Source organism: Narcine bancroftii, chromosome 6 (genome assembly GCF_036971445.1).
Source record: "Narcine bancroftii isolate sNarBan1 chromosome 6, sNarBan1.hap1, whole genome shotgun sequence".
Taxonomy (NCBI): Eukaryota; Metazoa; Chordata; class Chondrichthyes; order Torpediniformes; family Narcinidae; genus Narcine; species Narcine bancroftii.
In genome coordinates this window covers 196,719,576-196,734,532 of record NC_091474.1, presented here as the reverse complement: position 1 = coordinate 196,734,532, position 14,957 = coordinate 196,719,576, and the positions used below count along the sequence as shown (strand labels likewise).

General features: G+C 40.6%; 1 long non-coding RNA gene across 1 annotated transcript; it reads right to left on the bottom strand.

Annotated features, from left to right (window-relative positions):
* Nucleotides 1-5,996: 5,996 nt before the first annotated feature.
* Nucleotides 5,997-14,719, bottom strand: LOC138736924 (uncharacterized). Its single transcript, XR_011340662.1, has 3 exons — nt 13,771-14,719; nt 7,185-8,762; nt 5,997-7,060 (listed from the first exon to the last, which is right to left on the bottom strand). It is a non-coding gene; the product is annotated as an uncharacterized lncRNA (long non-coding RNA).
* Between the last annotated feature and the right edge of the window lie 238 nt (nt 14,720-14,957).

Genomic DNA, 14,957 nt, shown 5'->3' with positions numbered 1-14,957 from the left:
AAAAAAATATATTGTTTGTAGTGTTTATAATGACTATGACATAATGTTTTCATATCCACACAGACTAAGAGCTTGTATCTCATTTCTTTGACAAACTATGAAGGAGACATGAGCTCGAGATAATTTTCTTTGAATTTGTCTTACTTTGTCTTATTTCATCTTCTTTCTTTTTGTATATTTCTTTAAAGTTGAATATCATTACATCTTTAAATGTAGCCAAATGCTTTGTTTTTCATCATTTTGAAAATCTTAATGCAAAGTTGTGCAAAATCTGTTTTATCAATGAATTTAAGTGACAAAAAGCTGCATCTACAAAGTTTGGTTTATTGGATTAATAAGATTGTAATTTGGAATATCATCACCATGTTTCTTGAAGATGATACTTTTTGAAATTGAGTTATACTAGAACATGGAAAGTGTCATCAATGAGCACCATTAGCATTTTTCAGCCAGCACTTACGACCACCGGACATCAATACAGTGCATTTGACAGGAAGTTGCTGGCACTATACCTGCCAATCTGATATTTTTTGTATTTTCTTGAGGGTAAGGAGTTTATGATCTTCACAGATCACAAACCCCTAACCACATTTGCTAAAGTGTCTGAACCATGATCTGCTCGCTAGCAGCATCACCTGTCATATGTATCTGAATTTTCCACTACCATCAAGCACATCTCTGGGAAAAGTAACATGGTCGCTGACACACTTTCATGGAATGCAATCCAATCAGTGTGCGCCTTGTCACCAGGAGTGACACCATGTTAGCAAAGGCACAATGACAGGACAGGACAAGGAGATACCTACATACTGCACTGCAGTCACTGGACTCCACTTAGAGGACATGCCCATCGGACCAAAGGATGATAAAGTTCGGTGTGACATTTCAATGGAACAACCTCATCCCTTTGTTTCTGTTCCCTGGAGATGCCAAGTTTTTGATGCCTTGCATGTGTTGGTCCTCCCTTCAATCTGGGCAACTGTCAAAATAATTTCCAATTGGTTAGTGTGGCATGGACTCCAAAATCAGGTGGGGCAATGGGCCAGAACATGCATACACTGCCAAACCTCCAAAATGCAAAGGCATGTAAAGGCACCACTACAGCCTTTTCAACCAACACAAAAGAGGTATGAGCATGTGTATGTAGATATTGTTGGCCCACTATCAGTGTTCAGAGGATCAAGGTACCCATTTATGATGGTGGACAGATTTACCAGGAGGCCTGAGGTGGTTCCTATAGCAAACATGATGGCAGAGACATGCTGAGATTCTCATTACAACCTGGGTTGCACAATTCTGTCTCCCTGCCCACATTACTTCACACAGGGGAGCTCAATTCACATCAACCATTTGGCCTGCGGTGGTGCATCTGCCAGGAACTCAGCTCCACAGGATGATGGTGTACCACCTACAATCAAGTGGCCTGGTGGAACAGTTCCACGGGCTCCTAAAATTGGCCCTGATGGCATGCCTCCAAGGACCAGGCTTGGTGTAAAAACTCCCTTGGGTCCTTCTAGGCATCTGTACAGCACCCAAAGAAGATTTGATGGCATCTTCCACTGAATTGGTCGATGGTACTGCGCTTACAGAACCGAGAGAATTCATTCCAGCATCACATATGCAAGAGGATATACCAATGGAGATCCTCACAAAACTCAGGGAATTTACCCCTTATACCCATGTTGCACCATGGAATAGAACCATCGTATATATCTGTCAACCTGTAATAGGGTGGATTAGAGTTTGGCCATAGAGGACCGCACAGAACATCCCTACCATATGAAAGGCCTTATAAAATAATTTGACTCAACGGGACAACCTGTGTTTTGGACGTTGGGGACACACCTTGATAATGAACAGCTGGTTTTGATTTAGACCCTTACAAATGAGGCAGACCTTGTAAAAAGGACAATCAAGTGATTGCTGCGACCACTGATGCCTGTTCTTGACGGGGGGGTGGGGGGGGAGGGGAGTGGTGTCATGTAGCATTGCACCTACATAGTGTGGCTCACTTACGCAGATAGTGAACCGGCCCCTGCAATCGCAGTCAGGAAAGCAACCGACGGCATCTAGCGGGACTCTAGATGCAGGGGGAGCCTCACACCTGAAGCCCATGTCACTTCCGCCCCGCAGGACGCGGGGGTTTGAATGACAGGTTTTCAGGATTTGAGTAAAGGAGTTCACACTGAGACATTGCTGGACTCGGCTTATTACTTTCACACTTCTCGCTCAACATAGCCAACCTCTATTGCTCATTGTGGCACACCACCATAATATCATAAAATAAACATATCATTTAATTTTGCAACATTAGCCAAACAGAATTTAGAAAATGGAAATGTTAGCATACTCATGGGTTTTCTTCATGCTTCGATGATAAAAGGTGTTTGCAATATTTCATGGCATTGGTAGGTAAGAATAGAACAGTATTGCTAAATAAGAAAATCTACAGATGCTGTGATTGTAGAACCATCTGTGAATGTAGACTAGACAAACAGGATTTGCTGTTTGTCATTGTATCAGAAGAATTAAACTAAATAAGAGTTGCAATTGTACCCACCTTTATCACTTCTTCTGACAGCTCATTTTATATGTTCACCAAACTCACTGCCACTCTAGTCCCCTTTAAATCTTTCTCCTCTCACCAGAAACCTGTGCTCTAGTTTTATACTACTTCACCCTGGGAAAAGGAGGATTCACCTTATCTATGCAGCTCATGATAAGGTCACCCTTCAGCATTTTATCCTCCAGGAAATAAAGTCCCCATCTATCCAACCCCTCTTGATAATTCAAACCTACAGGTTGCAGTGCCATTTTCAACAAGAATTAATCTCATCAGTCAACAAACTTTAAACAGTCATGCAGTCATAAGCACTAGACCTCTGCATTTAAGCAATATACAATCTTAGAATCATGCAATGTGGCCCATCAGCCCTCCATATCCTTGGTGATCATCAAGCATCCCTCTGTACCAATTCTGACTGCCTGCACTTTGTCTGAAGTCTGAAATGCTTTAACAATTTGACAAGTGTTCGTCTGGTTTTCAAATGTGGCGAGAATCTATGCTAATCCACCTCCTTGAGTGAGGGATATGAAAGGCTGGATCTACAGTTTGTTTTGCTATATCAAGGCCAGTGGATGAGAGCAGCACATCAAGATTTGGTAATATTGCACTGAAGGATTGCTGCAGAATTGGAACTGGATTTGCATCTCTCTTAATTCTAATGAGAACAGGAGGGAATAGAATAAGCTCGCATGACCTTCCACTGGAATAAAATAAATATTCCTAGACATTGAAAAACATGAAAACAAATGCAGTTTTAAAAAAAAAAAACATTACCTTTTAAACACATACAAATTATTTTTAAAAGATCAAAGTTGTTGACTTATTTTTATTGAAAAACCTAATGACTGCAGATGCTGGGATATTGAGCGAGCAATGAGCTGCTGGTGGGACTCAGAAGGGCACCCAGCATCCATGGGTGGAAATGGTCAGTCAACATTTCAGGTCAGGACCCTTTATTTGGACTAAAGTGCTCTCCATAGTCTTAGTCAACACTTTGAGTCAAGAACCTTTACTAACACCTTAGTTAAAGGGTCCTGACATGTTGACTGTCCATTTTTACCTGTGGATGATTTCTGCCCTTCTGAGTCCCTCCAGCAGCTCATTGCCTTTTTACAGGATTCCAGCATCTGCTGTCCTTCTGCTTTCAAATAAAAATAAGACAACAACTTTAATCTTTTAAAAATTATTTGTGTGCATTTAAAAGATAACGTTCATTAAAAACTTCATTCATTTTTGTTTTTTCAATATCTCAGAATATTTATTTAATCCAGTGGAAGTCGTGAAGAGTTATTAGTTAGCAATGCTCTGCTGCCAGCTTTGTCAGTGGCCAAGGTTACTATGAGCTTCTGGGGTGAAGCTCCCAATTCTGCTGCCTCTTGTGCGGGCCCTCGTGAGATAAGACCACTGGAATCTAGCATGTCAGCAAGATTTATAGAGTCATAGAAAATTTATGACACAGATGAAAGCTATTTGGCCTACTGTTTCCCTGATGATTGACATGATCCCAACTAATTCCATCTTCAAGCATTTGGTTTGTAGTACTGACGGTCACCAAGTAAGCATCTGGATCATCTCTGTGTGAATATGAGGAACCAAAGGCTGAGATTCTGTATGGAGAGTAGGGCCAACGAGAAATAGCCATATTGCAACTAAAAAAAATATCCTGAATAAAAATCTGTCCCACCATGTGATGATCTTGATAATTTACTCAATCATTCAGGAGCCAAAATTTTTATTCTTGAGGTAATGCTGATATACAGCCATTATCCCAATTAATCTCCATAATTCTACTATTTATTACATCACTATTGAATAGTTAAAATTATTTTAGAAATAACAGTGAAAATATCTTGAATTAAAATACTGTATATAAAATGCTTATTAATTGGTACCAAATCCTATCACTGAGTTGATCCCATGAATAAAATATTCAAATATAAGTATTTATGTCAAGGCAACAAATTGTATACTACTGGGAACTGAAAACCTTTATAGGAAAAGCTTGAGCATGTATCTTATGGGACTGGGTTTGATAAATTCAGAAAATTGGAAAAGTTTTTAGCTCACAAAAACATCATGGTATCAAGATTTCAGCTCATAAGAAATTATATGACACTGTAGCTGACTGCTACAAAGAAACACACACACACTCGCAGTGAGGGAAGTTAAACTCTGAGATTTATTGAAGCTGGAAAGGCTCCTTTTATGCTGTTGAGTTCCGGCTGTTAGTTTGATTGGATGGCATCAGCTGCATGAATTACAGTAGGGGGCAGAAACATGCTTGCATGTGAATAGCCTTCTCCCCCAGCCTGTTATTGATCTGTTAGCTGGGGCCAGCACCATTTTAGAGCTGCTGGTCTTGTACTGCTCCAGCTTTCATTTGCACCAGTTCACTGTGTTAAGAGATGTGTTATAGTGTGTTATGCTGCTGTTTACGACCCCACGATGTGCTAGCTCGATCTCCATGGTGGCGGGCCGCCACAACATTTAATAAATATCACAATTTTCATAATTTAGATTATGCAAGTTAATGATGTAGGCAAAAGAGAGTGTTCAGTTAAAGAAAATGTATTTAAGCCTGTAAAATTCATGGACAAGTGGACAGAGCTACAAAATAATGGGCTGGTCATTTTAAACAAGTGCATAGCAATTTCTTCTCTCAGGTGGTAGTAAAACTCTGGAATTCTCTGCCCCAACGAGGGTAGAGGCTAGATCATTAGATATATTGAAGATAGAGATGGATCATTATTTGAAAGATTGAAGAATTGAGAGTTAAATTTAAATTTAATTTTAGACATACCGTGCTGCCCCTATTACACCCAATTAACCTACAGCACCCATTCATTTTGAAGGGTGGGAGGCAACTGGAGCACCCAGAGGAAACCCATGCAAATGTGGGGAGAATGTACAAACTCCTTACAGACATTGCTGGATTCAAACCCAGATGATTGGCTCTGTAATAGCATTGTGTTAGCTGCTATGCTAACCGAACTGCCCCAGTTCGAAGAAAAGGACAGAGAAGAGGAATTGGAACCAGCATAGAGCAGCAGTGATAATTTTGAATGGTTTGACAGGCTTGAGCAGACTATTTTCTTTTATTTTGGGTTCTTTAGATGAAGATTAATTTATGGCATATGCATCAGCTCTTGGCTTTTGTGATATTCCTCTGGAAAAATAAGCGCAAGTGAAATTACGGGGAAGAGGCTGTTTTTATAATTCAGGTAGTCCTCAACTTATGACCTACGTGAGATACGTCCACCCACATATGCAACCAAATTTAAAAAAAACACTGTATTTGACGGCACATAAGACCCCCATATATCGCATGAAATTTTATAAAAAATTAGTTTTAGTGTATTTACATGTAAAACTAGGACAGAACATACAACTAGGATATTGGTAAAACTCATTTTAATATTAATACTGCAGTAATTAACAATAGAAAGCCTCTAATAAGAGAACATTAAAACAAGTAATTAACATAGACAAAAACACAATAAAATATCAATGTTCTGTCACAAAAACTTTAATCATCTTCAATGTCTGAACATTTATCAACACCATCACGGTCAAAGCCCAAAAACACAGAATCACTAATGCTGTCTTCAAATAATGCATAATGCAGGTTTTTGGAAGAGTCCACCGGGATGGCTTCACCATATTTTCTGCAACCATAATTTGATTCCAACTTCGCCCATCCAGCCTTTTGGATGAACCTGAACAAACACACCATGTGTTTTTTTTTTCCTTTGGGGTGAGTCTTTCTTATAAATATTACAAACGGTGGAAGATTTATGCCATCAGTGCAACAGGTCAGAACTACTGTACAGTGTGTTTTTTCGTGACCAGTGGTTTTTTTTACTACAACAGTTTTAGCTCCTTTAACACTCAGTTTTGTTGGATGGTACATTAAATATTACTGGAACTTCATCCATGTTCCCTATTTGGCTCAGTTCAAAGCAAGTTATTTTTTATGTATATATTAGAAACTTATGAAATTCTAATATTTTCTCTTTATAATTCTTTGGCATTTTCTGTGCAATCGATGTTTTCATTCGCATTGATAAACTGTGCCGTTCCATGAACCGGTAACACCAACCTTCTATGCTCCTGGTCTCATCCTGGTAGAAGTGCATTTCCCTGCTTCTCTTTCATTTAGCACCCAGTTTTTTTTTTAACTCCTCCTCAAGTTGTGGCCAAAGTGGGGCTGGACAACAAAGATTATGTTTACCCTTTTTAGCGGCCTCTAGCCGTTTTTCTTGCATTCTCCATTCACATTCCATTTTTGCTGTAGGCAGTTCTCCAAAAACTTTAGCTGCTGCTCTGTTACTGTGCTCCTTTGCATATGTTATGAATTTTTCTTCGTATGCAATAGTATAGCTTGTGCGCTGTCCTCCAGTCACCATCTTGTGGATGAAAGCCTCCACTACAGTGGCCAAAATGGTGGATCCAAAATGTCACCTTCACATATAAGACCCAGGGTGGCTTTTTAGGCTATTTATTTGGGGAAAAAAAATTGGAGGGGTCTTGTATACTGCAAAATATAGTACTGTGCAAATGCTGAGATTCTTTATTAAAGGTTCATTTGTTGAAATTTTATGAAAAAGTGCTTTAATACCTTGTTAAGACATGAAATCCAACTTATGACCAATCCTTTGGTCCCAATTACGATCGGAAGTTGAGGACTACCTGTATATAGAAATAAACAAAGGTAAATCATATCTAAATCAGATTATACAGAGAATTTTCTACTTCCTATGCTCTCATAGACTCTATTTGCATGGTTTAGAGTAATATTACTCTCCTTTGTAATTAATTTCTAATTCACTTGTCTTCAAATCTTTGCAGAACCAAAACATTAAGACACTCAGTTCTGTGCAGTGTTAGTGGTAGAGCTAAATAAAACTAAATTACATAGTTCACCAGAGCTGCTTCCCACTTCATGTCAAACCAAGATTATTTTATTGTTGGGACTTTAAGCATCGTGCTTATCCGCATCTGAAATGGGATAAATAGCAAACAAAGGAAATAGCTAACATACATTTAAGATAAAAAAACAGAAGTGCTGGAATCACACAGCATTTCCAGGAAGGATCAGTTAAAATTTTTGAGTAGGGTCAGAGCTACAAGGGGAGAGAATGAACTCAACAAATATGGGATAAGGTAAAGCAGAGGATTGGTTAAATGATGAAAAACTTGGTGAATGGACTTTTTAGAGGTCAATATATCGAATGACCAGGAGATTCATGGCCTTAAGTGAACTGCAAAAACTATTTTGAATGCAACTGGATTTAGAAAATAACCCAAATATTATGATGGTCTGCTAACCTTTCCATGGGTTGGAGTTACAGGAATGATACTATGATAGGCCATGGTTAACAATATGCCCCAGATTCTGTGGTGGTAACATCTGGGAAGGACAATGTCATTGCGTTAATGCTGAGATTGTGTTCTTCTTGCACAAAGAATGTCAATTCTGTCAGGAGTAAGACTTGCTTCTAGCATTATTTGCAGTCAATATGCACTTTTATGAACTGCAAAATGTGCCATTTTTATTCAGTAGTATTGCAGCAGTTACATAATTAATTGATTATTTCACCTGAATAAATTTCTATAAGGAACCACAATGTCTTTCAGTCTTTTTATAGATTCATACAGTATTTTGCTTTTTGATGAGGTGGGTTAGATCAATCCATGGCACAACACTTAAAATAAATTCAGGATGAAAATGATAGCGAATATTGAAGAAATCTGAAGAGTACCAGCAAATGAATGAGATGAAAAGAGTTCTGATAGAAAAGTATGAAATATTTAGTAAACGTCTTTGATAATCTAGCCTCTGTCTGAACCTGAAGAGGAAGCCAAAACAGTGGGTTTAGCAAAAATATATGACATTTGGGAAAGTTATTCAGAGCAGATATTAGGAAAAAGGTATCCGGCACCTATGATGATTGGTAGATGCTGGATGACTGTATTTTCTGGTTGCTTGAGGCTTACTTTTCCAATGCCGAACTAATACACCTACATTAAGAATAAACAGTTCAAAAGACAAAAATACTATACTGTACTTGCATTGAACCAACTTCTTTGCATGGATATATAAATCTTAAAGGATTTTACTTTATTTTCAGTCACATTCTTTGAAAACATTTAAGTGTCGCTGCATCTACGGGTCCCTCTCCCTCCACAGAGTTGCCTGAAAGACAAACAATAGCATTATAGATAATGAACTCTCCCAAGTTTACAGATAGAGCCTCTGATTGGATTGACTCTTATTAAACAGGGATAAGGAGACACTTAAAGAGAGTCACCTCAATGGCGAGCAGCATCAACCAGCTCTTCCTTCTGGGTAATGCCATTTTTTTCAAACACAACTTTATTCAATCAGCTGCTATGAGCAAAACACCACCAATATTTGCACCCTTCACCAAAGGTTCATGTGTTATTTCAGAGAATATTTACTCTTACAATTTTAAATTTACATATTTTTTTCTGATTATTTTATTCTTATTTTAAAATTTATTTTTCTCAATAATTTTTCTGGTTGCTTGAGGCTTCTGGTTGCTTGAATTCCAGATAACAGTGCTTTACTTCACTAGAATGACTTGCCCAGCTAGAATACTGGAAATGTCCAAAATATTTCTCTAGACAAGAGTTTTGTGAATTTAAAAGCTGATCAATTAAATTTATGCTTTCATTCTTGACTCTTTGTTCTTATATTTGATTAAAATATCAGTAGGCTTTGAATACTCCTTAGTGCCATTGCTTGACCTTTTTTGTAACAGAAAATTAAAGTGTGGGATGTGAATTGTACATTTAAAGAGCAAACCTGGATATCCCTCTCACCTTCCAGAATGGTATAAGTATATATGTAGACAAAGACCGGCAATGATAGAATCTAGAACAACAAACAGAACACTGAAATAATTCAATGGATCAAGATGAATTTGTGGAGGCTCAAAGGTGTAGGTTGAAGTTTCAAGTTGAGAACCTGCATGAGGACTGACAGGAAACATTGCTAATCTATAGCAGTATAAAGGGATGGGAGAAAGGCGGAAGGTGATAGGTGGAACCAGACAGGGAGGTGTAGGTGGAATTGCATAGGATGGGAATCACAAAGCTGAATGAATAGAGAAGAAAATTAGATGACAAGTGAATGTGTTTGGGAGATGACATCTGGAGTGTGGATCACCTGGAATTGGAAAATTCAATGAGTACAGCCTTGCTTGCCCACTGATGGACATAGAACATAACAACAGTAAAGTGCAGTTAAGACCATTCAGCCCACAATGTGTACTGACCTATATAATTTAGACCACAATCAATCTAACCCTGCCCTCTCTCACAGCCCATATCCCTCCATTTCTCTTACATCCATGTGATTCAGAATCTTTTAAATGTCCTATTGTATCAGCCTACACCACTATCCCTGGTAAAATATTCCAGGCACCCAGCACTCTGTGTGGAAAAACATCTACCTCTGATAGCTCCCCTAAACATTCCTTTACTCATCTTAAATGGATGCCTTCTGAAATTGGCCATTGCTGTCCTGGGATAAAGGTGTTGGTTGTCTCTCATGATCTTATGCCCATCTATGAAGTCTCCTCTTGCCCTCCATTGCTCAACCTTTCCTCATAAGACATGTTCTCTAATCCAGGCAGCATCTTGGTAAATCTCCTCTAAACCCTCTCCAAAGTTTGCACATTCTTCCTATAATTTGGTGACCAGAACTAAAAATAATAATCTATGTCTGGTCCAAGTAGAGTTTTATAGAGCTGTACTTTATGGCTATTGAACTCAATCCCCTGACAAATGAAAGCCAGCACATTATACACCATCTTAGCCACCCAAAAACTTGCACACCAGCCGTAAGGGATCTATGGTCCTGGACACTAAGGTCCCTGTGTTCCTCCATACTGCTAAGAATCCTACCATTTAACCATGTACTCCACCTCCAATTTCAATCTTCCAAAGTGTATTACTTCACACTTTTGCAGACAGAACTGTAAAGAGATTAGGCAGGCAATTGGCAGATGAACATTTTTACAGAGGCTGGTGGAGGAATAAGCTGTCGGAGGAGGTCATTGAGGCAAATACCATTGCAACAATTAGGAAACATTTGGATGGATAGGTTTCAAGCAATAAGCAGGCAGGTGGAACTGTTGTAGGTGGGGCAATTTGATCGGTGTGGTCAAGTTGGCAAAGGGTGTGTTTGCATGCTCAGTGACTCTGCTATATCCTGTCGTAAGCTATCCACAACCTTCATGTCATCTACAAACCTGCAGGTAGGATGGTAACTAAATGCTGCCCACTTTTTAAAATGATTTCTGCATTCACACATAAATGAATACCCTGTTCTATAAGCAGCTGGACAACTAGCCTGCCTTCTTAAAGATGAGGTAGATTGTGACTGAAATGAATGCCAGAAGTTCATTCGACCTGAAATCAGTGAAGAAAGGCACATTATAGGAAAGAAGAGCCCTAGGTTTTTTGGACACATGCTGCAGAGATCTCTTTGTGTGGAGGAGATGGAAAGGAAAGGAGATGCTCTGTATTGCTGAGTATCTGGTTGGACTTGCAACATGGCACCCAAGGATGGTGAGAATTGAATGCATACCAGGAATTACACTGGATGCTCTGACACAAGAAGTTCAAATACCTCACTTGAGTTCTCCTTCAGATACTTTATCCTTTCAACTGCACTGCTGGTCCACACAAGGCTCCAGGGATGTTTTTGGAAAAATAATTGATTCCTTGTTGAATTGACTATTTCCCTGGTGAAACATTCAGTGGATGTCATGTGTGGCTGGATATTTCCAGTTTTTGTTTACCCAGCATTTAAAAAAATACTACCATTAAGTTCTCTATTCAATAACTGTTGGGTCTTGAGTGGAAAACCTTAGATCAGTGGTTCTCAACCTTTTTCTTTACACTCAATTACCACTTTAAGTATTCCTATGTCATCGGTGCTCTGTGATTAGTAAGGGATTGCTTAAAGTGGGAAGGGAAGGTTGAGAATCACTGCTCTAGACCCAATTGTTACTGAAATATTTTGCTTGAGAAAAATTGTCATTAGCCCATTTCCTTTGGAGTTATGAAACCGTGCACATAACAATTCAATTAGGTATGATTAAAACAGTGGTTTTCAAACTTTGTCTTTCCACCCACATACCATCTGAAGCAATCCCTTACTAATCACAGAGCACCTATGGCAGAGGGAATACTTAAAGTGGTATGTGAGTGGAAACAAAAAGGTTGAGAACCACTGCCTTAGATTTTCTTGAATTAAAATCCATTTAATAATTTGCTTATTTACTCTGTTTGTTAACATCTCATAGTATGGATCTATCACATCATACAAGGAGTCTATTTTGCACATCAGTCTATGCTGGCTCCTTTGCAGAGAAATCTATTTGATTTCTATATTCTGCAGGTTATTATTTCTTAAGTATTTGTGAATTCACTCTGAAGGTCCTGCTTGTCACTGTGTTCACTGCTCCTACAGGAAGTGAACTCCGATATAACCATCTCTGCAAGAACAAGTATTTTTTCTACAGGTAACTGGGGTCTCATTGAGCTTCCCCGCTGGTACACAATATTATAGTTAAGGTGGAGAGTTTGATTCTCCACCTCAAAATTTTATCATTCTTTATTTTACCCCACTGTTTATTGTTGAACATGAATGCCACGGCCCATTAGTCTGTGAGCAGGGTAAAACATCTGTCAGCTAGGTAATGCCCCCAGTGCCACACTGCCTCAAATATTGCCTGAGCCGCCTCCTCATTGGAGGAGGGTCGAACTTCTGGGCCTTGAAGGGGACAGGAGAAGAAGGCCATGGGCCAACCTGCGTGATTAAGTGTGACAGCCAGAGCAAAATCAGATGCATTGCTCTCCACCTGAAATGGAGCAGATTCATCCACTGCATACGTTGCTGCCTTAGCAATGTCTTATTTTATGTGACAGAAGGTTGCCTGGGCCTCTCTTATCAGGGGAAAGGATGTGGACTTGATAAGGGACAGGTTTTACCTGCATGATTACGAACCCACTGAGTGTAGTAGTAAAAGAACCCGAGGCACCTTTTGAGGGGCTTGAGGCTGTGGGGGAGGGGGAACTCCAGCAGGGGGTGTATGTGGTTGGGGTCGGCACCAATGACTCCATTCTCCAAAATACTGCCAAGGATTGCCAAGTGGGTAGTGTGAAAAACACATTTATCCCTATTATAGGTTAGATTGAGGTGTTTGGCAGTTGTAAAGAATTTCTGGAGTCTGGCGCCATGATCTTGAACATCGTGGCTGCAGATCATGACATGATTCAGGTAGGGGAAGCTGGCATGTAGGTAATTTTGGTCCACCATCTGGTCCATCTCCTGCTGGAAGATGGAGACACCGTTGGTATCACCAAAGGGTACCCTGAGGAAGTGGTGGAGGTGGCCATCTGCTTTGAAGGCGATGTATTGACAGTCCTCCAGGTGGTTGGGGAGCTGGTAGTAGGTGGATTTCAGGTTGATCATGGAGAACACACAATATTGGGCAATTTGATTGACTGTCCGCAACGCAAGGGAGGGGGTACTCATCAAGCTGTGTATAGCGGTTAATGGTCTGGCTATAATTAATCACCATTCTGTGTTTACCCCCACTCTTGACCACCACTTGGGCTTTCCATGGACTGGTATTGGGATCAATGATCCCCTCATTCAAGTGTAGTTGCACTTCCGCCTTAATGAATGCCCTGTCCCCTTCACTGTATCACCTGCTTTTTGTAGTGACTGTTTTACAGTTAGGGGTGAAGTTTGTGAAGAGTGGTGGGGGATCAATATGGAGAATAGAGAAATTGCATGTCAGTTGGGCTGGCATGGGGGGAGGGCAGTGGGGGGGAGCAGGGCGGCCGGATGACAAACTTCGGGTTGCCAACTGTGGGGGTGGGGTGGGGTGAGAGGATCGTCATATTGCATTGTAACACTCTTGAGGTGGCACTGATAGTCCAACCCCAGCAGAACGGCACACAGAGCTGTGGCAGGATGAAGAGTTTAAAGTCCTTGTAAGTCATGCCCTGTATGGTCAACGTCACAGTGGTGTAGCTACAGATCTCGACTGAGTGGGACTTTGAGGCCAGGGTGACTGGCTTTGCTTTGAGGGAGAAACGCTGCACAGTATCAAGTTGGATAAACTCTCAGTGCTCCTGTTATCAAACATGCATCTTGTTACCTGATGGCTGATCAAGATGTCCATCATAGACCGGGAGAGTTGATGCGGGCTGCTTTGATCCAGTACCACGGAGACCAGTGTTGGTTCATGATCTTGTCTGTGCTGACTCATAGTCTGGGAGCATAATGGTGGTGCCCATGCAGTGGTGTGGTTACCCCTAAAAGTTGATGACGTCCAAGATGGCGACCCTTGAGTCGTGGCTTGGTCGTCTCCTGAAGATGATGGCAGCCAAGATGGTGGCCCCCCCATGCTGCACACATAGCTGCGCTGGGACTGGAAGGTGGCTGTGATCGACATACCTTTATGTAGTGTCCCTTCTTTCTGCACCAAGCATGTCACATCTTTCAACAGGCTGCATTTTAGGGGATGCTTTGGTTGGCTATAAAAGTAGCACTTTGGGTGTTCCTGGGAGAACGCAGATGTGATTGACTCACTCGTCGGATGTGGTAGCAGATTTCTGGCCTGCAAATCCATGTACTGAGAGGGCGGCCCCTGTGTGGACCCCGTGCCATTCGCCAAGTAAGCTTCCACATTACGGTGGGTGATCTCCAGTGATTTCACAAGGTCAGTTGCCCTTTTTAAGTCTAACTTGCTCTGCTCAAGTAGGCTCTAGTGCACTTAGTCCAACCTGATTCCTGCCACATAGGTGTCCCGGATTATGTCCTCAGTGTTTTGAACAGCCGACACTGACTGGAAGTTGCACTTTCGTGCGAGTTCCCATAGGGCCCGGAGGAACTCATTGCTCAATTCACCCAGTCACTGTCTGTGGGTAGCCAGCATGTGCCTGGTGTATACTTTATTGACTTTCTCTCTGTACTTGTCCTTGAGTATGTCCATTGGCTTCCTGTATGTTGACGCATATCTGATCATGGGAACAGTAGGTGTAGTTTGTTTGCCTCTGTGGCCACGACTCCAATGGATTTCTGTAGAAAGACCTCAAAGCAGTGTAGCCAGAGTTCAAAGCAGTCTGAAGCTTCTAGCAATTGTGGGTCGATCACCAGCTTATCAGGCTTCAAGAGTTGTTCCATCGTTGGAAAAAAATTATTGTAAATAAAACTGATGCATTATCAATAACTCAAAAGACTGGATTAACAGAACTAAAGGCATTTATTTATAATAAACTTGAAGGTCATCCTGTACTGTGACCCAGGCTTTCTGGGGAGGGGTTATGGAGTTGAAACCTTTAT